Source organism: Schistocerca nitens, chromosome 7, assembly GCF_023898315.1.
Source record: "Schistocerca nitens isolate TAMUIC-IGC-003100 chromosome 7, iqSchNite1.1, whole genome shotgun sequence".
Lineage (NCBI taxonomy): Eukaryota > Metazoa > Arthropoda > Insecta > Orthoptera > Acrididae > Schistocerca > Schistocerca nitens.
The window spans coordinates 611,857,416-611,869,672 of NC_064620.1; positions in this window are offsets into that span (position 1 = coordinate 611,857,416).

A 12,257-nucleotide genomic window follows, 5' to 3' on the forward strand; every position below is an offset into this window, starting at 1 on the left:
ATTTGTCAGGGTTGTATGGCAATTGGACATAATAACACAACAAATTCTTAACATTACGTAAGTATAAGTTGACAAAAGATCGGAAATGTAGCATAAAAGAGATAATTAATGAAGAAATACAAATCTTTGTCATCTGACTCTTTGAATAACATAAAAGTACGTTGTAGCAATTTCTTTAACCATCTAATATCTGTGTTTAGGAATCATGAATGTACAAATAGTCAGGTATGATAGTGCTCATGTGCACTATTAAACTCTAAAATGTAGCCTAATATCTAAGAAAAATAGTAGTATGAGCAACTCACTCTTTTCAAAGTATGTGGGAATTAAAACAACCTGAGTTATACAATACAGAGTTATAGAGAAACGTTACTAAGTATTTACCAACTTGTTAAGAAATGTAGTGCTTATGTCCACTAGTATGTGAGATCAAGTGTCCATTTAATAACGCTCATTTCCATAGTTATGACTAATCATAGCCCTTTTTACACAAAGCATGGTGTAGCTATATCACCAGTATAAGATATAAAGTAAAGGGTGAAAAAAGCAAGGATAAAGTCATAATTGAGGTAAAGTTATAGTCTGGATGGTCTGCAAATTGAGAATCCATAGACATTGGTTCATGTTTCTTCATTTTGTTGAACATTACTAGGTACTGAGAGTTGGCATTGAGCAGACTCATTGGTGGTAGCAGTAGAGATGGTACCCAATCTCAACTCAGCCAATTATACAGGGAGGACCATTGATAGTGACTGGGCCAAATATCTCACGAAATAAGCATCAAACGAATGAACTACAAAGAACGAAACTCGTCTAGCTTGAAGGGGGAAAACAGATGGTGCTATGGTTAGCCCGCTAGATGGCGCTGCCATAGGTCAAACGGATATCAACTGCGTTTTTTTAAATAGCAGCACTCATTTTTTATTGCATATTCGTGTAGTACGTAAAGAAATATGAATGTTTTAGTTGGACCACTTTTTTCGCTTTGTGATGGAGCTGTAAGACTCGCAAACGTATAAGTACGTGGTATCACGTAACATTCCGCCAGTGCGGACGGTAGTTGCTTTGTGATACATTACCCGTGTTAAAATGGATCGTTTACCAATTGCGGAAAAAGTCGATATCGTGTTGAGGTATGGCTATCGTGATCAAAATGCCCAACGGGCGTGTGCTATGCTGCTCGGTATTGTGGACGACATCATCCAAGTGTCCGGACCGTTCGCCGGATAGTTACGTTATTTAAGGAAACAGGAAGTGTTCGGCCACATGTGAAACTTCAACCACGACCTGCAACAAATGTTGATGCCCAAGTAGGTGTTTTAGTTGCCGTCGCGGCTAATCCGCACATCAGTAGCAAACAAATTGCGCGAGAATCGGGAATCTCAAAAACATCGGTGTTGAGAATGCTACATCAACATCGATTGCACCTGTACCATATTTCTATGCACTAGGAATTGCATGGTGACGACTTTGAACGTCGTGTTCAGTTCTGCCACTCGGCACAAGAGAAATTACGGGAGGATGACAGATTATTTGCATGCGTTCTATTTATCGACGAAGCGTCATTCGCCAACAGTGGTAACGTAAACCGGCATAATATGCACTATTGGGCAACGGAAAATCCACGATGGCTGTGACAAGTGGAACATCAGTGACCTTGGCGGGTTAATGTATGGTGCGGCATTATGGGAGGAAGGATAATTGGCCCCCATTTTATCGATGGCAATCTGAATGGTGTAATGTATGCTGATTTCCTACGTAATGTTCTACCGATGTTACTACAAGATGTTTCACTGCATGACAGAATGGCGACGTACTTCCAACATGATGGATGTCCGGCACATAGCTCGCGTGCGGTTGTAGCGGTACTCAATAGCATATTTCATGGCAGGTGCATTGGTCATCGAGGCACCATACCATGACCCGCACATTCACCGGATCTGACGTCCCCGGGTTTCTTTCTGTGGGGAAAGTTGAAGGATATTTGCTATCGTGATCCACCGACAACGCCTGACAATATGCGTCAGAGCATTGACAATGCATGTGCGAACATTACGAAAGGCGAACTACTCGCTGTTGTCGTTACACGTATTGCCAAATGCAATGAGGTTGACGGACATCATTTTGAGTCTTTTTTTTTTTTGCATTAATGTGGTATTTACAGGTACTCACGCTGTAACAGCATGCGTTCTCAGAAATTATAAGCTCACAAAGGTACATGTATCACATTGTAACAACCGAAATAAAATGTTCAAACGTACCTACGTTCTGTATTTTAATTTAAAAAACCTACGTGTTACCCACTGTTCGTCTAAAATTGTGAGCCATTTGTTTGTGACTATTACAGCGCCATCTATCACAAAGCGAAAAAAGTGGTCCAACTAAAACATTCATATTTCTTTACGTACTACACGAATATGTAATAAAAAATGGTGGTTCCTATTTTAAAAAACGCAGTTGATATCCGTTTGACCTATGGCAGCGCCATCTAGCGGGCCAACCATAGCGCCATCTGGTTTCTCCCTTCAAGCTAGACAAGTTTCCGTCTTTGTAGTTTTTTCGTTTGACGCTTATTTCGTGAGATATTTGGCCCAGTCACGATCAATGGACCACCCTGTATATTAAATACCGTCCTGTACAGTCGTGGGCACAATGAATGATTGTAGTGTATTATCGTCGACATCAACAAGCTTGCACATATTTATCTTGTTGCAGACGAGTAAACAACTGTATGTTTCATGACCATTTCAGTGGAAAAGAAAATGGGACTTCAAGAGGCATTAAATGATTTTAAGACTGCAAATTGTAAGAGTGGTGGATATAAATACCAAATCCTAAACTTATGTAGGTAACAACTGCATTATTTATGGAAGCGCCATCAATATATAAGTGAGAAATTATGCTCATAGTTCAGTATGTAACAATGGTACATAGAGTATCTTTTAGAGCTATATTAGTAGTAAGCTAGTGATAAATACATTTACTGGTAGTGACTGTCCACAGAATAGTAGTGGTTGTATACAGAGTAACAGTGGCTGTGCCAGCAAGTAGACTTGAAAACTTAATCTATACAGGCAATAGTACATGAAGATTGACAGTAATAACGACAAAATACATAGTTCATAATTAACTGGTCTATATGCTGCAGTGCTGATAAGAAAGATCAGTATAGTAGAAGATCTCTACAGTACATGAGATTTGAAAATGTTATTTGTTGCAAATACTGAATATACATAAGTAATATATATCATACAGAGAAGTGAAAATAAAAATAGTAATGGCAGTTTTAAGGAATGTGCACAACTACTGGAATAAGTAGGAATAAGGCAAAGAAAAGTGCACATTTGCTGCAAAAGAAAATCATTATCGTCTGTGGTCATCAAATTGGTCAATCAAAATAAAGCATGATAAAAATGTGTTATCACAAGACTTTTCTAAGCATAGATATGAAAATGTTAAAGAAATCAGAATGACTTAACAACTGTAAGCACAGACTGCAAAGCATACAAAAGAGAAAAAAAATGTGATGAGAAATGGTTTGTTGCACCTGTAAAACATGAGGAAATTATTATGCTGTGATTCTTAATGGCACAGTTAATGCAAACAAAAGTAATGCCAGCAGGTGCTACATAGAAGTGTACATATTATGTAAAAGTATCATTAGTTCAGAAACATCGAGTGTTTCAAGCGGAATGTGCATGACTACTCTACAATTTGGAAGCAAATCTTTTCTTTGTAATAGAAGGAGTAATATATCTGTGTTCCAAGAAATGTCATGTTCTTCTACAAAAGTTAAAAAAAAATAGTATCTGTATCTCCATTAATCCATCAACATACATGGTTATTCTGTATTTAAATTTAGCTGGTATTACTGTGTTCATACCTCGTATCAATGCAGCAGAAGACATTGTCAAAACTAAATGGTAGTTTACAAAATTGACAGCAATTACCAAAACAGAGAAATGCGGTGTATTTTCTACAGTTGGGATGCAGTTCAATCTGCCAAAAGCCCTATTTTAGATCTAGCATTGAATAAATGGATGTACCATGAAATTTCTGTAGAAGTTCTTCTTAAGTCTGTGGTTGACCAGTTTTCATTACTATAATGTTGCTGATGTGTCGTGAATCGAAAACAAGGCGTAATGATCCATCCTTTTTAATAAAAATATGTAGTGGACTTATGCACTGACTAACAGCTGGTTGTATTATTCTTTGGTCAAGCATGGCTTGAAGTTCCTGTTTGACCTGTTGTCTTTAAATAAATGGTATGGAATAACGTTTAGATTTGAAAGATCGCGAGGTCTGACCTAAAATTTATATAAGAAACCTATTGTAGCACCTGGAATACTATCAAAGACTCGTGAATGCTGTAGTAAAATGTGTAATTGTCGCTGTTCATCATCAATTGTTGCTTTCGCTGACCTTTTGTAACAGAAATTAGTTCAATTTTATTGACGTTTTATTCCTCAGATGATAATGTTTGGTGAAATTCTAAAGCAACCTGGTGGTCATTTTTATATGACATAAGGTACGAATTTTTGAAATCCAAAGTAGCTTTATGCACGATCAGAAAGTCCATACCTAACATTACTTAAGTGCTGAGTAAGGGAACATTTCAAATTAGAATAAAATGTGTGACCATGTACAGGGAAAGGTAAAGGTGTTTGAAATTTTGCATCAACGCCTTTGCTTGAAACTGTGCCACATACTTTTGTTTTGCTCAGTGGAAAAGTCGGACTGGAATCATCATGGTTACACTTAGCAAATGCAGCATCACTTATCACAATAACAGGCGAACCTGACTCTATCAGAGCAATAAATATTTGTATACTTATCTGTTTTTCAATGATGGGGTGTGAAGCTGTCTTGTTAGTCTGATTCTTTCCTCGTAAAAGCGTTTCCCCAATGTAGTCGAAAGTGATTACATTGTCAGTTACTGTTTCGTGAGGTTCTAATTGCCGATCGTCGTTGCAGGCTAAAGCATCGCCGTTGTCATCTAGTCATGTAGTATTTGGAATTTGATTACGTGTTGAAGCTTGTTATGGCTTTTCAATAGTTTGTACAGTTCTGCTATTGTGGTCATTAAGGTTTTGAGGTGGGTGTAAACATACATCAGGTTCATTCAGAACAAGTGGAGGTTGTTGTTGAAATTGTCCATTATTCTGGAAAGAATTGTTATTTCTATAATTCTGATTATGACGTCTTCGTTTGCTGCTGTAATTAGTCTGATATGGAACATTTAGGTTCAAATGCGATGTCTGGTTCCTATACATAAAATTATTGCCTTGTAGTGTAGTATTAAAGCTATGCTTTTGCGTGTTCACGAAAGTTTGCGACGAACAATTGAAGTTGGGTTGATCTTGTAGAGAATATTGTTGTCCAGAATTTCCAACTTACTGCTTTTATTATTGAAAGTTCTGGTTGTTGTTACCAAACTGTTGGTTTTGTAGCTGACTTTGTGAATATTGATTATTAAAATTTTGATTTCTGTGAAAATGATTCTGAAAGTTGTTGAAATTCCTAAACCTCTTGTTAAGTCTGTCACTAATATTTATTGATGGGTTTTAATATCCATACATGTTATTACTGCTGCTGTTTTTCCTATTGACAAAGGATTAGTCAAATGTTGTACTTTCAAAAGTTGTAAAAGATCGTGAAATGCAGTAATGCTTTCTTTTTGTTGTTCCATTAACAGGAAGACTCGTAATGAAAGTGGTAATTTAGAGATGCATAGATGTATTAATGTTGATTGACTATATGGCTCGGTAAGGCGCTGATTTTATTGAGCCAAGTGTTCAAAAAATTGTGTAATGATTGGGAAGCTAGAATTTTCAAAGGATGGTAAACTAATTAATTGACCTTAATTCCACAAGTGAAACAACTACATTCAATATATTTAATTAAATTACATAACTGACAGTAGTCTGAAACACAACTGTTAGAATGGGAATTGCATGCGAACGTTTATTTTATCTCATCACTTATGCCCTTTGCCCTGCATTGAACTTTTCTGACTTCGAGAATGTAAACTGTCAATAACTTTAAACCAAGCCAAAACTGCATGAATTTACATTACCTCAAAATTGAACTGATGCAACATTAGTGATTTGAAATTGGCCCTGGTAATAAAACAAAACTTGATCAATTTGAAAATAATGGTCCCTGTGCTTAAAGGATTTTGTCTGTGCAATAATAAAACTCTTCGTACTGCTTTCTGTTAGTACTTTAAATTGTAAAGGTAGCATACAGCTGTTGTGCAAGGTTGTTGTTTAGCATACATTTTAATTAAATCGAATAAGACTGAGACAATAGCTTCTTGAGAAAAATAGTTAACCAAAAACGACATGGATCTGGGAACTGGTATTGACTTGCGGTAAGTAACAATATGGCACTAACCTTAAAACTTGTATTTTGACTCTTTGAAAATTAATAATGTTTACAATTAAAACACAATAAACTAATTATCCATTAATAATTAACCTAACAAAAATCATTAGATGTGAGTGTTATACATTGTATCAGTCACCACTTGTGAATGCGCTCATTGCATTGGTAACAAACAACTTTCTTTACCTTAATTACTTCCAATATGATATCTTGCACATAAAAATCATTACTGCCGGTAGCAAGTAAGTATATATCCAGCACACATCAGATACAACACGTCTTTATACTTGAGAGTCCTCCATACATCTCCCCCCTGTACGTCTTCCTACCTAAAGTTACTGTAACACATTACCCATAACACCTTGAACCAGCGATCACTGTTGATCAGCGACGCTACTACACAATCCATACTACATTTGATCATCTCTGGTTCAATTTAAATTACTTTACTGTGTGTATATACTTTTCAAGTGACTCTGAGCACTATGGGACTATGGTCATCAGCCCCCTAGAACTTAGAACTACTTAAACCTAACTAACCTAAGGACATCACACAACACCCAGTCATCACGAGGCAGAGAAAATCCCTGACCCCGCCGGGAATCGAACCCGGGAACCCGGGCGCGGGAAGCGAGAACGCTACCGCACGACCGCGAGCTGCGGACATACTTTTCAAGTTCCCAAATTTACTGCCCAGAAAGTATTCACGCTCAAATTATTCTTGGGACAGAGAGCCGGCTGAAACCCGAAGTGGAAAGCTCTGAGATATGTAGCGAGTCATTGAACAGATATCGGAAAGACAGATTAGAGGACATAGGAAGGTGACTGTTAATTGCAGTTGACAGGAATGTTGCCTATACTGTGGTCGAATTTGATTCTGACAGTCAAATCCGGTCGCGCATAACAGGTCTACGTAAAACGAAGTTAATTGTTGGGTGTTTTTATCGCCCACCTAATTCTGCTATGATAAATCTAGAGTCATTCAAAGAATGTCTACAGTCAGTAGGGCGTAAATTCTCAGATCGTGCATTACTAGTTGGAGGCGACTTTAATCTACTGAGTGTAGAGTGGGATGTCTATGGATTCATTGCAGGGCATACAGACAGACAGTAATGCGAAATACTTTTCAACCCTTTTCTTCAAATTGTTTTGAGCAGCTAGTTCGACAGCCCACACACAATGGAAATGTCTTAGATCTAGTAGCTACAAGTAGGCCTGACCTTATCGACAACGTCAGTACAGGAACAGGGAGTAGCGATCATATTGTCATGATAGCAATTATGGTTACGAATGTTAAAAAATCAGTTATGAAGGCTAGGAGAGTGTTTCTGCAAGAGATAGCAGATAAGCAGTTGTCAATCTCGCACATCACTTGGCTCCAGTAAGATGGATGCAGAGGAATTATGGGCAAAGTTTAAGTAGATTGCAAACCGTGATCTAGACGATTATGTGCCTAGTAAGTGGATTAAGGGCGGAAAAGACATCACTTAGCTCCAGTAAAATGGACGTAAAGGAATTATGGGCAAAACTGAAGCAGATTGTAAATCGTGACCTGGAGAATTAAGCGCTTAGTGAGTGGATTAAGGACAGAAAAGACCCACCATGTTTTAATAACGTGATTCGGATAATGCTGAGGAAGCAGAGGCTGTTGCACTTCCAGCTCAGAATAGAACGCGCAAATGACAACGAGCAAGGATAGTAGTGATTCGTGCGTCTGTGAAAAGATCTGTGCGTGAAGCATACAACTACTACCACCATCATATCTTAGCAAAAGATCTGGGAGAATACCCAAGAAAATTCTGGTCCTATGTAAAATCGCTAAGTGGATCTAAGGCTTCCATCCAGTCATCTGTTGTTGACCAGTCTCGGGTGGCAGATGAAGATAGCGAAACGAAAGCCGAAGTTTCAAATTTCACGTTCAAGAAATCGTTCACGCTGGAGAATCGTACAAACATACCATCGTTTGACCATCGAACAGACTCTCCTATGGACGACGTGGTAATAAGCGTCCCTGGTGTAGAGAAACAACTCAAGAACTTGAAAACAAATACGTCAGCAGGTCTGGATGGAATCCCAATTCGGTTTTTCGAAGAGAACTCTACAGCACTGGTGCGTTACCAAGTTTGCACTTATCGAGAATCCAACACTACTGAGAAAATTTAGCGAACTACCATCTGAAGGCGACTGCAGAATGATTCTGTTGTCTCCAACAGACGTTGTACATAAGGGCCACAAAAATAAGATACAAGAAATTATGGCTCATACAGAGGCATATAGACAGTCGTTTTTCCCTCGTTCTGTTTGCTAGTGGAACAGGAAAGGAGATGACTAGTAGATGTATGGATTACCCTCCGCCACGCGCCGTAAGGTGGGATGCGGAGTATCGATGTAGATGAATGTAGATTTTCCTCTCCTGTGAGCCGCAGCATTATATACGACAGCACACGAGTAGATCATTAACATTGTTGTAAAGCAACTGAATTCTCTGATTGTGCCTTAGCAGTTTATTCTATACAAAAAACACCAAACAATGGGAAACTTCCTAAACATAGCTGAAAGCTTTGTACATTAGTTTGAAAGTAGTTCAGTGATGCATATTATTTATTTACTAGCTGTTGCCCATGGCTGCAATAGCACGTCACTAGTTTTGTTATGATGAGCGGTGGTCAGTAAATAAGCTATTGTCTGTGCAAGAACGTCAGCTACCGTCACATGTGTGCCTGTTCAGATGAGCATAGCTCGTAATGTGCGTCTGTCCCGCCTCCCCCCCCCCCCCCCCCGCCCCTCCCTACCGATCCCCTCCCTCAAACCGCCATAATGCATGATGCGACAGCATGTGCAGTGTCGAAGCCAAGTAGTGCATGTAGAGGGAAGGGGGGAGAACAGTGCATCTGTGCATAGTGCTAATGAAGTAACTATACATTATACAGTGGGTATTTTGTGCAAGAAATTTAATAATTCTTAACGTGTGCTATGTTCACTGGTTTAAAAATAAGATATTCCATTCCCTACTTCATCCTCTTAGACATCGATTCTTTTTTATTTTCTAAAGCAGCCCATGTTTTTCTTCAGGGTTCAACCTACCTCCATACCAAATTTCATACAAATCGGTTCAGCGGTTTATTCATGAAAACATAACAAACAAAGTTACTTTTACATTTAAAAATGGTATTACCTTAATAAGGATTAAAAATGTTAAGGATTATACAGGGTGTATAAAAAAATCATCTGATTTGGCACGTCTATATTTTTGAAATTAGTAAACATATACAATGAATTGTGTTTTTTGGTGAACGGGAAACTCAAAAACTTTTTTTTTCATACCTTTTCGTAGGTGTTCAATATGTCCCCCTTGAGATGCACGGTGTATGTCAACATGGTATTAAACTTGTTCCCACACTGTACCGAGCATGTCTTGAGTTACAGCTTCCACAGCTGCTGTTATGCGATGTCTCAGGTCATTCATCGTCGTTGGTAACAGAGGCATATAAACAGAGTCTTTTATAAATCCCCACAAGAAATAATCACATACAGTCAGGTCTGGTGACTTTTGAGGCCAGTAATATTATGCTGAATCATTTGGTCCAGTGTGAGCAATCCATCGCTCGGTAATCCTTTGATTTAAAAATTCCCTCACTTCCAGATGCCAGTGGCGGTGCCCATCCTGTTGGTAAATGAGGTCGTACGAATCAGTCTCCAACTGTGGGAAAAGAAAGTTCTCAATCACATCGAGATACGGGCTTCCTGTAACAGTGTTCTGAGCAAAGAAAAATGGACGACATTCACCTTTTCCCGTGAAACTGCACGAAACACATTAAATTTTGGCGGGTCCCTCTCATATTCTACAACTTCATATAGTTGTTCCATACCCCATATGCTCACATTATGATGGTTCACCTTTCCATTTTCCATTCAACTGGAATGTTGCCTGGTCACTAAACACTAAGGGTGGAAGAAAGTGTCAACCTCCATCTTGCCAAGAACGAAATTACAGAACTCCACATATTGTTGTTTGTCACTTTCACGAAGAGCTTGCAGTAGCTCAACTTGTATGGTTTCTTGTGTAAACGTTGACGCAAGACGCGCCAGACGGATATTGGGGGCACGTTGAGCTGTCGAGCTGCACGGTGAACAGATTTCTATGGACTCCTTGTGAAATTGTGGCAGATGCGTTCGACGTCTGTGTCAGACACTCGGGGACGGCCCGGCGATTTGCCTTTACATAAACAACCTGTTTCTCGGAATTGTTCATGCCACTGTCTTATGGTCTGATTTGTAGGAAGATCCAACCCGATACCTAGTACGAAAGTCACGCTGAACAGTTATTACCGACCCGCACTCCGCCAAACGTAGAACACAAAACGCTTTCTGTTGACCCAACATTATTTTTACTAGAACTGAAGTGGGCGCACACTGCTGCAACCTAACGGGAACCATGCAAAACTTGAGAGTTTGCTCTTTCCAGGAGTACATTGTGCACGCACGTTTCAAATAATATAATAGTTATGATTTTTTATAATCGGATGATTCTTTTTGATACACCCTGTATGTTGTTGTTGCTGTCGTCTTCAGTCCTGAGACTGGTTTGATGCAGCTCTCCATGCTACTCTATCCTGTGCAAGCTTCTTCATCTCCCAGTACCTACTGCAGCCTACATCCTTCTGAATCTGCTTAGTGTATTCATTTCTTGGTCTCCCTCTACGATTTTTACCCTCCACGCTGCCCTCCAATACTAAATTGGTGATCCCTCGATGTCTCAGATCATGTCCTACCAATCGATCCCTTTTTCTAGTCAAGTGGTGCCACAAGCTCCTCTTCTCCCCAATTCTATTCAATACGTTCTCATTAGTTATGTGATCTACCCATCTAATCTTCAGCATTCTTCTGTAGCACCACATTTCGAAAGCTTCTATTCTCTTCTTGTCTAAACTATTTATCGTCCACGTTTCACTTCCATACATGGCTACACTCCATACAAATACTTTCAGAAACGACTTCCTGACATTTAAACCTATACTCGGTGTTAACAAATTTTTCTTCTTCAGAAACGCTTTCCTTGCCATTGCCACTCTACATTTTATATCATCTCTACTTCGACCCTCATCAGTTATTTTGCTCCCCAAACAGCAAAACTCCTTTACTACTTTAAGTGTCTCATTTCCTAATCTAATTCCCTCAGCATCACCCGACTTAATTCGACTACATTCCATTATCCTCGTTTTGCTTTTGTTGATGTTCATCTTATACCCTCCTTTCAAGACACTGTCCATTCCGTTCAACTGCTCTTCCAAGTCCTTTACTGTCTCTGACAGAATTACAATGTCATCGACGAACCTCAAAGTTTTTATTTCTTCTCCATGGATTTTAATACCTACTCTGAACTTTTCTTTTGTTTCCTTTATTGCTTGCTCAATATACAGATTGAATAACATCGGGGATAGACCACAAGCCTGTCTCACTCCCTTCCCAACCACTGCTTCCCTTTCATACCCCTCGACTTTTATAACTGCCATCTGCTTTCTGTACAAATTGTAAACAGCCTTTCGCTCCCTGTATTTTATCCCTGCCACCTTCAGAATTTGAAAGAGAGTATTCCAATCAACATTGTGAAAAGCTTTCTCTAAGTCTGCAAAAGCTAGAAACGTAGGTTTGCCTTTCCTTAATCTTTCTTCTAAGATAAGTCGTAGGGTCAGTATTGCCTCACGTGTTCCAACATTTCTATGGAATCCAAACTGATGTTCCCCGAGGTCGGCTTGTATCAGTTTTTCCATTCGTCTGTAAAGAATTCGCGTTAGTATTTTGCAGCTGTGACTTATTAAACTGATAGTTCGGTAATTTTCACATCTGTCAACACCTGCTTTCTTGGGGAT